Genomic DNA, 13511 nt, shown 5'->3' with positions numbered 1-13511 from the left:
CAGGTCTGATTCCTAGTCACTGCATCCCGGGACATGAGTCCAGTTTCTAACTTAAACAAATGCTCAAAAAATATTTATTAAATCTTTATATTTCACAAGCTTACAAAATCTGCTGCAGATGCAACAACTTTCTTCTACATTGCAGGGTTCATTTGTATACAAATAGATCCTGTTTCTCTATGAAGCCAGATGTGTATAAGCTCAGGAAGAACCAAAGCAAAGAGTATCCTCTTCTCTGTGTATTTCTGAAAACTGGCAGAAGGCTCCAGGAAACCACACACTGACATAGGGAGACTTGCTATTTCTACCACTGTTTGTTCTACTCCCTACTATCAAATACTCTGGCTAGAAATGACCTCAATTCCTTCCAGTTATCAGACATAATTTTCTAGCCCTCAGTTTCCCTTAAGATGTCACTGGCCTGGCATGGAGAACTTCCAAACAAGGATCCCTTCCAAACAAAGGGCAACCTGGATTTGTAGTTATGGTCTCTGACCCTTCTCCAGGATGTACTTCCCACCATCCTGATAAGCCCATGGATAACCAAAACATGCAAAGCTGACTCAGCTATGAAAGTGGGTTCATCCACAGAGATATATCTCATTTCATAAGGATCCAGTGAAAATGTGTTGGCATATGAGCTAGCTACTGTCAGAAAATTGCAATGTCATGAACAACCATAGAGCCCCATGGCCACCAGCAGTAAACTTTCACCCATCTCACATCTGTGAGGGTTAGCCAATCTAGGCTGGACCCATCTGGGTGACTCAGCTGATCTTAGCTGGGTTCACACATACATTTGGGAATTTGCCAGGGTTTGGGTGACCTCAGATGGCTTGGCTAGGGTGACTTGGCTCTGCTTTATCTTTCAACTTCCTAGATCCAATAGGTTGTCCTGAGCACATCATTTGCATGGCAAATGCACAGCAGGACAAATCTAATCACACAAGTGGTCTTGTAAACCTCTTCTTGTATTGTATCTGCAGACAGTCCCTTAGCCAAAGCAAGCCACACCACTGAACAGAGAGTTGAGGTGGAGAAAAATATACTCTTCCTTTTGATGGGAGGATCTGCAAAGTCAAGTGGCAAAGGGCTTGCTTACAAAGAGAAGTAAAGAATTGGGGTCATCACTGCAAACATTAAGAGAGGAGACAAGAGCTGAATAGATGCCCACTGCATAAATGTTGTTCCTCTAACATTCTGCTTGGCCTTGATTGAATAAGTTCAGCTAAAATACTTCATTACTTCTATTCCACACCGCTCCACATATTTTTGGAGTCATTCAAGAGAATGCTTCTTAGGGCTTTTGTGTATGCTATAAGTCACTTTACATTTTTCCTTGGCTTTTGATTCCTGCTCACTCTCAAGCCCAAATTATTTTGCTTTTATTGTTCCATGGTCAGCTCTCCAGAACTCTAGGATTCTTTCCACTGCTCCTTACTGTGCTTCATTATCATTAGCATAACTATTTTCCTGACATATTAATGGGTTTCGAAGCCCAGAGTTCCCTTGGAGATACAAATTATTCCAGGAAAAACAAAACAAAACAAAGAAAACACACTTCAGCTTCCTAAACCAAATTCCTGATGAGATAACTCTGCTTTTTAATTAAAAACTGACCATTCCAGCAACCATGAAAATGCTTTAGCTCTGTGTCTTCAGGGAGCTAGAGAACAGCAGAAACCTGCTCTTCCTAAAACACTTTGCATACATGCAGCATTTAAACTCCGTTTCTAGTCTCTCCCTTTTTTTCTCCATATCCTTGTTAAATGGTTACCGCCTTCCAAACATATTTACATAGTCCATAATATACATGGAGAGCATTTACCCATGCCTAGGGATTTTTTTTTTTTAATTGGGAGAAGCAAGGTATAGTGGGATGAAATGGAGCAATGTTAACAAAATAATTACCCTTCGGGGGGAAATTGCGGAAGAATTTGAAAGGATAAAAGAGGTTACAGAATATGTTTTTCAATGGAATGATGGATTATGATGCTATATTGGATTATTTTATCCCAGAGCAGTGAGCACCTTTGTCTTTCACTGGACTATTTTAAAGCTCTGTTGAGATAGAAGCTAACTTGTAAAAGACTGATAGTAATACTGATGTGGGCTATGGGTGGGAGGCTGTTCGTCTCTTCTTAAACTGTATGTGTCCTGACCTGTGGGTGTGGGACAGTGAGGGGCTGCAGCCCTGCCCTTGGTGACCATGGCAACGACTCTGGTCCCAGAAAAACAGTTTAGCAATGTAAACTCTGTAAACTTTAAATATTCAGGGAAAATGCAAACCAAATGTGCTAAACGCTTATCTAGAATGTATGAAGTCCATGCTAAAGGCTTACCTAGGATTGGACGATATATGCTAATTCAAGCCTATTGAGCACTGAAGCAAAGAACAATTTGGCCCTTCCTCTCTGTATAAAAGGAACTCAGAAATCTTGTTCAGGGCTCGGTTTGAAACAGAAAGTTCGTGAGTCCGGCCGGTTGTCAATAAATCATTTTTTCCTTCCCCAAATCATTCCTGAGTCCTGGCCTTTCTATCTGCAAATAACTGAACCTCTCTCGTCTTCTACAACAATACAAATGACTCCTGTTCAGGGCAATGTGAAAGAATTTTGTTAGATTGAGACTATTCCTCTCTGTAGTTCAAATCCTCACTTGAACCAGTTGTACTAATTTACTGGTTCCCTCGTGAATTAATGATAATTAATAATAAACAACTCATTTGTGGTGGTCATTTTATATTTGTAGGAGAGTCAAAATGTTATCTCTTCAAAAAATTATCCTTTAAGTCATTTTCAGATTACAACTTCCATAGTCACTTGCACATATTTTGTTCATTCACCAGTAGAGAAATATGTTTGCATTTATTAAAACCAAAATTGGTTTTATTTGACGATTCTCTAGATTTTTTTCAGGAGTAACTAACTTTCAGAAAGGCAAAGGCTTTGGTGTTAAAGGAAGGGAAGAGGCTGGGAATGAGTAGGATGGTAGCAATCAGGGCTGACTAAGTTTCCATCAAACACACCCCTTTGCAAAGGAGGCTTCATCTCAGAAGACGGAAGCCAAGAAGGAGCTATCAGGGCCTGGTGACCAGTTGGCAGAGGCGTCAGCTTGTAGACCGGAAGAAAAGAACATGTTTGAGACAATAAGTGCTTTGAAAAGCAGGCCAAAAGTTTTTAAAAAAGGAATGGTAAGTACCATCCTAAATAGCAGCTGTGTTTTATCTGGGGAAAAAGGGAAGAAGAATTTGTGAAGAGAGCTAAAAGCAACAGGAAATAGGGAAAAGAAAAGCACCTTGGGTGCTGTAATTTACCGGTTGAGTTCGGGCAAGGTTCTTACCTGACTGGAAGGAAAATGTGTGGTTCATCCATAAAAAGAAAATTACCTAATCTATTCTTGTTCCACTAATCAGAGGTTGTAAACCTTCAGAACTTCTGTATTTGGTTAGCTGCTGTTTCTGAAATATTTGAATATGAATGCTTTTAGACAAGGCATGCCCTCCAGGCCTACCTCTCCCTAAATAGTCTCTGTGATTTCCCTTAATTGTTCTGCCTAATAGCCCATTTGAGTTTGCACCCTTGAGTAATAATTATCTTTTTTTTTTTTTTTTTTTTAATTTTTGCTTAGGAGGTACTGGGGCATGAACCCAGGATCTTGTACATGGGAAGCAGATGCTCCACCTAGCCACATCTGCTCCCCAATGAGAGGTGGTTTTTTTGGTTTGTTTGTTTTTTAGGAGGCACCGGGGATCAAACCTGGGACCTTAGATATGGGAAGCAGGCATGCAACCACTTGGCTACATCGGCAACCCAACAATTATCTTTAAGAATTTTTTAAACCAGTTACATAGATTTAGTGGTGAGACATTTATAGCAATTAGCCAGAACTGAAGTAATTCAAATTCTGTCCCCGTATAAACAAAATTACCCCATGGTAGCCTTGTCCTGCAAACCTTTTTTTGGGCAAAACCCCACCAGTGTTTTTTTTCCTTGGTGCACCTTTTGTGCTTACCTTAAATACATAGCTGCTGAAGTTGTCTGAATTAAATTTCATTCTTTTACCAATCTTTTCTTCAGTTTTCAAGGTTATTTCAGCAAAAAATCTAGTACTTAAGCAAGAATATTAGTCTCTTTTAACTTGGTATGATGAGGTTATGATGAGGTTCTCTAGTCCAACATCTGTCTATCTAAACAGGAATCATAATAATCCCATGATTGACAGCTTCAGTTGTTGTTCATGATGAGTTCTACCATGGTATGGGAACTGCTTAAACATCGCATAGATCTTATCTTTTTAAATTCTCACTTTATGGTGTTGGAATTATTATCCTCATTTTAGAGATTTAAAACACAAAACAAAACCCGAGACTTAAAGGTTAAATAATTTGCATAAGATCACCTAGCTAGTACATTTACTTCTACTAAATCTAAGTATAGTGCCCTTGTCCTAAACTTCTAAGTCATTCAACAGCTCTTTAATTCCAGCACTACAAAAATACCGAGTATATCTATGAAAGAGGAGTTTTTCCTGGAGTAGGAGAGGATTTAGATTTAGACAACCCTGTGGAATCTGGCAGTGGTCGGTCAAAGTGTAGCACTGGTGTACCTTGTGTCTCAGGCCCCCAACCTGATGGCTGGATGCCCCAACACCGTGTCTCCCCTAGTCCCCGCAGGCAGAAACCACAGCGAATACTATCTCTGATTAAAGCCAAGATCTCAGAAATCAAAATGGAAAGAGAACCTTATCCTGTTTTGTTGGTGACCCATAGCAAAGTTTGTCCAAGTGGATGCCAGTTTGGTGAAAACCACACACTCACTGGTGTGTGAGGCCTGCTCAAAGAACAGACTTAGTGGTCATTTGCTGTCCCCTATCATATGATTCTCCTTCTTATGATGAACAACACTTTGAGAGAGCACAATGCCAAAATATAACACAAAAGACAGGAAGAGGGGAAGAAAAGGAATAGCCTGATTCCATTAAGGATACCAAACAAATGGGAACCAAAAACAAAACCTGGATACCAACTGAAAATAAAAAGGCAAGGAACTCAATGCAGAGAGTGGCATCCAGACCCGATGCTGACTTACCACGCTGGTGTGGGCTCAAGCTGTGAGCAGCAAGATGCAAGGGTCCCCTGTGGGTACTGCACCTGGTTGAAGACCAGAGTCCAAGACAATGAGCAGTGCAGACTGGGTCTCGTTGCAACCTCCAGGACAACTGTAGACATAACTGCAGAAATAAATGAAGACCATCCGAATGAGAACAAACAAAGGCTAACTACTCAGAGCTTGCTCTAGCAAGCCACCATTCACTAGTGCTTGGCAGTGACACAACAGCAGGTAGGAGTAGAAAAGCTTTATAGGGGAGAAGGCGGAAGACTTCAGGTATACCCTGATTGGAGGCTGTTGGCATGGGTGTTGTAGAATTTGAGAGAGGTTCAATTATTTGTGTATAGAAAGGCCAGGACTCAGGAATGATTTTGAGAAGGAAAAATGGTTTACTGACGACCTGCCGGACTCGGGAGCTTTCTGTTTCAAACCCGAGCTGAACAAGATTTTTGAGTCCCTCTTATACAGAGAGAAAAGGCCAAATGATCCTTTTGTTTCAGTTCTCAATAGGTTTGAATTAGCATCTATCTTCCACATCCTAGGTAAGCTTTTAACATGGACTTCATACATTCTAGATAAGCTTTTAGCACATTTGGTTTGCATTTTCCCTGAATATTCAAAGTTTATAGACTTTGCATTGTTAAACTGTTTCCTGGGACTGGAGTCGTTGCCATGGTTACCAAAGGCAGGACTGCAGCCTCTTACCGTTCCACACCCACAAGTCAGGACAGACAGTTTAGGTTAAGGTTATCTCTGAAGAGACAAAGAGCCTCCCACCCATAGCCCATATCATGAGGAAGCTGGAAGTGAGCTAAATGGAAGCAGGACTTTCTATGTGATTGGGTAGGAGAGCATATTTGGCTCTCTCTGATTGGCCCCAAGTGCTGGGAAATGTGCTCCAGAGGTGCCAAGGACCGACAGGACAACATGAATATTGATAAGCATTGGTAGGAGTCACTGAAGCAGCACTACAGAATCTGACTCCTGCCTCCTGGCCCAGCCAGAATCAGCCTTGCCTTGGGTCAAGGCTGAGCTCCTGTGCTTGCTTCAGCAGCACATATACTAAAACTGAAACAATTCAGACAAGATTAGCATGGCCCCTGTGCAAGGATGACATGCAAATTCGTGAAGCATTCCATATTTTTTTTATATTTAAATGAATAAATAAAACCATATAACACCCCCCCCCAAAAAAGGCTGAGTTCCTGTCTTTATGGTCTTTTTTCATTCTTCAACTGGTCCGACTTCTTCTCACCTCAAGGATTTTGCAAATACCATTCCTTTTTCCTCACATGCTTTTCCCACATCAACATTTCCCCTTCCCTTCTGCAACCTAGGTAAATGCTACTGTTTTTGAGACCTCAATTCAAATAAATAGATGGCAAGTAATACCCTGTCCTTTCCTCCATGGTCCATAGCAGAATTTATCACTGCATATTTATTTGTGAGATTAAATCTATCTTTCTGAATTTTCCTTTACCTTCATTTCAATCAACAGCTATTCATTTGTATGCCAAGCACTGTACTAAGTAATAAGGAGAAAAAATAGACTTAGTCCCTGACTTAATAGAAATTATAGTCTAGTGGAAGAAACAGACATTAGCTGCATATTCATACAAATAAGTAATTTCAAACTGGGATGAAATTCAGGGTGTCATCAGACTGGGTCAGCATCATTCTGTCCACTGTGCCACAGACCCACCAGACCCTATTTTCACTTTTGACAGCTTCCTTTCCCCTGAAGACATATGGGTTTGTCACACTGTATTCAGGATGAGACCGGATGGAGAGGTAAGGAAGATTTTATTTGTAGGGTGGAGCTTAATTATAGCAGACTTTGATAGTGCAAGCAGAAGTGCCTGCACTTTTTCTCAAGGCAATTAGAAATCACTGGAGCTTAGACCATAGACAAATGCATTTCAATAATTTTATTTTTCCATTCTTACACCTTCTATTTTGAAATAATTTCAAGTTTACAGGAGAGTTACAAAAATAATACAAAACCTATACAGAGAACTCTAACATACCCCCAACCCATATATGCAGATCCATTAACATTTTGCCACATTTGCTGTATCCATTTATCTATTCTTTATCAATCCATACATCTATCTATCTATCTACCTTTTTAAACATTTGAGGAGAGGTTGTACATATCATCCTCCTTGAACATTTAATACTTCAATGTATATTTCCCAAGAACAAGAATATTCACTTATGTAACCACCTTGAACGCAGTTGCCAAGTTCAAGGAATTTAACATTGATATAAAGCTTATAGTCTACATTTCAGTTTTTCATATGTCCCAATAATGTCCTTTGGTGCATTTTCTCCTCCATTACTAGATCCCATGTAGGATAGTATATTGCATTTAACTGTCATGGTCCCTGTAGTTGTGCTGTAGAATTTGAGAGAGGTTCAATTATTTGCGTATAGAAAGGCCAGGACTCAGGAATGATTTTGAGAAGGAAAAATGGTTTATTGACGACTGGCCGGACATGGGAGCTTTCTGTTTCAATCCTGAGCCTCGAACAAGACTTTCGAGTTTCTTTTATACAGAGAGGAAAGGTTAAATGGTTCCTTTGTTTCAGTTCTCAATAGGCTTGAATTAGCATATATATCTTCCACAACTTAGGTAAGCTTTTAGCATGGACTTCATACATTCTAGATAAGCTTTTAGCATGGACTTCATACATTCAAGATAAGCTTTTAGCATATTTTGTTTGCATTTCCCCTGAATACTTAAAGTTTATAGACTTTGCATTGTTAAACTGTTTCCTGGGACTGGAGTCGTTGCCATGGTCACCAAGGGCAGGACTGCAGCCTTTTACGTCTCACACCCACAAGTCAGACAGCTTAGGTCATCTCAGAAGAGACAAAGAGCCTCCCACCCATAGCCCACATCAGTTGCTCCTTTTTTTCTTTTAACTATGGAAACATAGGCTTTCCCATCTTAACCACTCCCAAGCATATTGTTTATTGGGATTAATCACATTCACAATGTTGCAATACCCATACCACCATGCATTAGCAGAAACTTCCCATCACCCGAAGCATTCCTCCCCTTCCCCCACTTCCTGCCCCTGGGTAACCTATATTCAAGTTTTTCTCTCTACGAATTTGAATATTCTAGCTATTTCATATAAGTGGAATTATACAATATCTGTACCTTTGTGTCTGACTTATTTCACTCAACATGATGCCTTCAGGGTTCATCCACATGTCACATGCATCAGAACTTCAGTCCTTTTATTGCTGCATACTATCCCATTGTATACAAATACCACATTTTATTTGTCCATTCATTGGTTGATTGATGTGCATTTGGGTTGCTCCCATCTTTTGGCAATTGTGAATAATGCCACTATGAACTTTGGTGTGCAAATGTCTTTTTGAGTCCCTGCTTTCAATTTTTTGGGGTATATACCTAGAGGTGGGATTGTCAAGTCATATGGTAATTCTGTATTTAACTTTCTGAGGTACCACCAAACTGTCTTCCACAGTAGCTGCACCATTTTACATTCCCATCAGCTACAAAAGAGGGTTCCTATTTCTCGGCTTCCTTCCCAACACTTGAAATGTTCTTTTTTTTTTTTTTTTTTTAATGGTAGCCATTCTAGGGGGTGTGAAGTGGATCTCATTGTGGTTTGATTTACATCTTTTCATGTGCTTTTTTTAGCCATTTGTATATCCTCTTTGTAAAATGTCTATTTAAGTCTTTTGTCCATTTTCAAATTGGTTTGCTTGTCATTTTGTTGTTGAGTGGCAACATTTCTTTGTATTTTTTGGATATTTAACCCTTATTGGATATGTGGCTTCCAAATATTTTCTCCCATTGTATAGGCGGTTGTTTTACTTTCAAGATAAAGTCCTTTGAGCCACAAAAGTGTTTGTTTTTTTATTTCGATGAGGTCACATTTATCTATTTTTTTCTTTCATTGCTTGTACTTTGGGTTTAAAGTCTAAGAAATCATTACTTAATGTAAGATCCTTAAGATATTTCTCCATGTTTTCCTCTAAGGAAAAAATTAGGTTACTGATCCATTTTGAGTGAATTTTTGTATATGGTGCAAACTGGGGTCCATGTATATTCTTTTACATATAGATATTCAGTTTTCTTAGCACCAGTTGTTGAAGAAACTATTCTTTCTCCATTAAGTGGACTTGTTAACATTGTCAAAATTCACTTGTCCATAGATATGTGGGTTTTGATAATTTGTTTTAATCACTACAGGAGAGTATATGAACTTTAATGTAAATGGGTTCTCTTCAAGAATATAGGAGGAGAACTAAAATCATTTAGTTTAAGAGGCAAATGAAAATATATTGCCACAGGAATGGGCTCTGATTAGTGCCCTAAAAAACTGAGTCTCACATAGAGCTAGACATTTGAAAAATGAAAGCATTTAATTGTGAAAAATTTATTATGGAAATAATATACAAAAGGAGAGAAAATATTACAATGACTCCCCATGTTCTGGGTCTTGTATTTTTCAACAATTATCAACACAAGACTAGTTTTGTTTCATCTATACCCCCTCAAATTTTCTCATCCTTACTCCCATCTCTGCTGAATTATTTTGAAGAAAGTTTCAGATATCAAAATTTTAAGCATAAATATTTAGTATATATCTCTTAAAAATAAAGGCTTTTTAAGCATCATCACATAAATATCATTTTACTCCCAAAATTGAAAATACTTCCATCATACCATCAAAAATCCAGGCAATGTCCAAATAGCCCTGTCTGTTTCATAATTTTTTTTTGCAGTTGGTTTGTTCAAATCAGAATCCAAATAAGGCCCATACATTACATTTGGTTGTGTCTCTTAAATATCTTTTAATGTATAGTGTACTCCTCCCTCTTCTTGTTTTTTTGTTTTTTGTTTTTGCAATTTATTTGTTGAAGAGCAATAATTTCTAGCTCTATAGAATTTACTCTACTGATTTTTGTTAGATATATCTCTGTAATGTAGTATTTCCTATAAGCTGGCAGTTAGGTTCAGACACTTGCACGATCAGATTCTGGTTTGAGGGTTTTTGTTTGTTTACAGTTTTGTGTGTGTGTGTTTGTTTTTGCAAGAATATCTCATAGGTGGTGTTGCACTTCTTATTGCATCATATAGACATGCTCAGGACACCTGGTAGTCTTTTTTGCCATGTAAGGGCCATGAGTGGGTTCAGGAGTCACAGCCTGGTTCATTTGTCTTATCCATTATTTCACTGAAGATTATAAACAAGTGATATTCTAATTTTATTATCCCTTCTACATTTATTAGTTTGAATTCTTCAAAAAGAAGTAATTTACTTCACAAACTATTTTGGTACCCATCGATAACAACTTCAGTACAGCTCTGTAGAGGAAAGACAAAACAATTGCTCAATTCTTTCCCTTTCTTTCCCAGTGTTCAGAATAATGGGCTGGATCCTTAGCTTCCTTCAGAGGTGACGTTTGTACGTGTGTGCTTTAATTGCTGCTAAAACTCTATGAACTCCAAGGTTTTTTTAACATGATCTAATGTGTTTCAGTACCTTGCTGTTATTCTTTTTGGTGCTGACATTGTCTTATCTGCATTCAATGGGCTCTTCAGTTAGGTTCCTAAGTGCTTTGGGTATGACCTTGTGGTCTTGCAGAAATCCTAACTTTCTGGTGCGACAAGGTGTTCAAGGCTGATTCCTCACCTCGAACCAGCCATTTCTGCAAGATGCTCTGTCTCTTTTTTGTAGGAAATGGGATTGAGAAACCACAGTCTGGAGCTAAGGATGTTCATTGCCACTGAGTTAGTCTGGAATCTGGGCCTTTTCAATGGAGCTAGAAAGAATATATATTTCTAACAAAAAATACATCATGTGTTCTTGATGTATTTCCAATACCATTTTAAAATATAGAACTTTTACTTAACTTCTTTGATTTATATTTATCTCTTTTTTCTTGCAATGAAAATCTTGGTCTAATGAAAATAAACTTACTTTTTTCTATAAAATATAATATCGTTTCATAGTAATGGTACCACATCATCAGAAAACATTATAGTATCAAAAAAAAAAAAACGAAAATCATGCTAAAAAGATAATTATTGAATAACAGTTCAGATTTCTTTGTACTTTTTTTTTTTTTTTTTTTTGGTCCTTGGGATATACTCCACTGAGAATGTTCATTCTAATTACTGTGGTTTAAAAATAGAAGCATTCGAAATGTCCTGACTTAGCTCATACCCAGGGAATTGTAACCAACTTTGAAGGTAGTAACTACGTGGCCCGCAGAGGTTGTGATCTGAGCACTGTACCCAACTGTTTATTAACTCAAGTTTCTGGTAATTCAGGAAAGGATATGTTCATAGTTAAATTTACAGTATTTACTTTAACTTAACTATCTATATTTAGTAGGAGTTACATCCTTGCTAATGATCAATTTTTCAACTGGCTGAGTTGTTAATTTCCCTCATGAAGCCTTGGTCTTTAAGAGGAAAGTGCAAAGTCCTACAGTCATAAAGGATTAGAGACCTCAGTACTAGTCCTGAGAGGCCATTTGGTTTAATCCCCTCAGTATATACAGGAGGAAACTAAGATCCAGAAGATTTTAGTAATGTGCCTAAAATTGCACAGCTAATTAATAACAGGGGTAGGAATGGAAACTAAGACTACTGCCTCCCTTCCATTAAACTATGATCTGCCTCCTTGATCTTCTGTGTAAATGCTAAAGGGTACTATCATTTTTGCAATGAGAAAAGGACTCCCATTCTGAAAGTTTAATTTCAAGACACAAGATCCTCAATAAATGTATATGATAATTTGCTTGATTGTGTGGTGGAAATTTAGTTATTGACCCTGTGTGTAAGGCAAGACAGCCTTTATTGGGTACTGTTTTTAAAGAACTTGTCCAGATAACAAATTGATGAGAACATGTACCCAGTGTAATGTGAAAACTGAAGACTGTTTCAAACATTTAAGAGAAGTTTTCCACCATCTTGAATCATAAAATACAGCATTACTTTAAAATAATTTCTACTGTTTTGATTATAAATGTTGTGTGTGTTCATTTATCTTATTCAGTAAACAATTCCCATGTATAGGGCATTGGGCTATAAGGGATTTTCCAAGAACTAGAACTCTCCAAAGATGGAATTGGCTTCCTCATAAGTTAGTGAAATAGGGAACTGGAGATTAGTGAATTCTTATCAGAAATCTACAGAAGGAATTCTTACAGAGATCAAGGAATGGAACCTGATGGCATTTGATGTCCTTTCTAACCCTGAGGTTGGATGAGTGATTTTTATTCTATAATTTGTGTGATGTCCCTATTAAAGTACTTGTGTAAAGGACAGAGTAACAGCCATTTACACAGATACACAACATGCCCTTCCCTTCCCTCTTCCCTCCAAGTCCAAGTTCAACCTCCATTTATAGTCTTGCTTATAGAGACTCAAAGTATCAGAAGAATACTTCAGACCGTGAGCCCTGAGGGAAGTCGCCATGCAGCATTCCCTAAGATGCCCAAATGAAAGGGCAGACTCTGAGAATCACAGAACTTCCTGTTGGCCATGCACTGCCTAAACTGCCTAGTATTCTTCCTTCCCTCTCCAACTGTCCTCTGTTTAAATCACACACTTTTAAGAATTTTTTTTTTAAGATTTTTTTTTATCCCCACCACCCCCCATTGTCTGCTCTCTGTGTCCATTCATGTGTGTTCTTCCATGTCCACTTGCATTCTTGTCAGTGGTACCGGGAATCTGTGTCTCTTTGTTGCGTCATCTCGCTGCGTCAGCTGTGTATACGGCGCCACTCCTGGGCAGGCTGCACTTTTTCCACACAGGGTGTCTCTCCTTACAGGATGCACTCCTTGTGCATGTGGCTTCCCTACGCGGGGGCCACCCCAGCATGGCACAGCACTCCTTGCATGCATCAGCACTGTGCATGGGCCAGCTCCACATGGGTCAGGAGGCCCTAGGTTTGAACTCTGAACCTCCCATGTGGTAGGCAGATGCTCTATCCATTGAGCCATTGCTGCTTCCTCACTTCTCTCTTCATTGATTCTCCTCACCCACACCCACTCCCAGCTATATTAGTAGTTAAGTTCTAATCCAAGGATGAAAGATAAGTGAACAAACTAGGGACTTGGAAGATTATTCAGCCAAAGCCTATGTGCTAGTTCATTCAAAGTCATCCAACAAAGACTTGAGTCATTCCCATATGCCAGGTGTTGCATAGATGCTGGGGCCAAAAAAGGAGGAGACACAGTTCCTGCTCTTCCAGGTTAATGGCGGAAGGAAGATAATAAAGGAGCAGTTGCAGGAAAGGCAGTGAGCATGAGGATGAGGAAGGGAGGTTCCTAACTTAATCTAGGAGGAGGAGCCTCATGGGAGAAAGTGACATATCAGTTTCCACCTGAAGGATGAGTAGG

The 13511-nt window shown here is 38.8% G+C and overlaps 1 protein-coding gene and 1 non-coding gene across 3 annotated transcripts in view; both read left to right on the top strand.

The window, feature by feature from the left end:
• The window catches only part of CLDN10 (claudin 10), a 152733-nt gene that overhangs the window by 22193 nt on the left and 117029 nt on the right, over positions 1-13511 (top strand). The gene's annotated exons all lie outside the window — the stretch shown is intronic.
• Positions 6150-6256, top strand: LOC111763967 (U6 spliceosomal RNA). Its single transcript, XR_002796681.1, has one exon. It is a non-coding gene; the product is annotated as a U6 spliceosomal RNA (small nuclear RNA).

The sequence above is a fragment of the Dasypus novemcinctus genome, chromosome 15 (assembly GCF_030445035.2).
Source record: "Dasypus novemcinctus isolate mDasNov1 chromosome 15, mDasNov1.1.hap2, whole genome shotgun sequence".
Lineage (NCBI taxonomy): Eukaryota > Metazoa > Chordata > Mammalia > Cingulata > Dasypodidae > Dasypus > Dasypus novemcinctus.
This window is presented reverse-complemented; position numbering and strand designations above follow the sequence as displayed.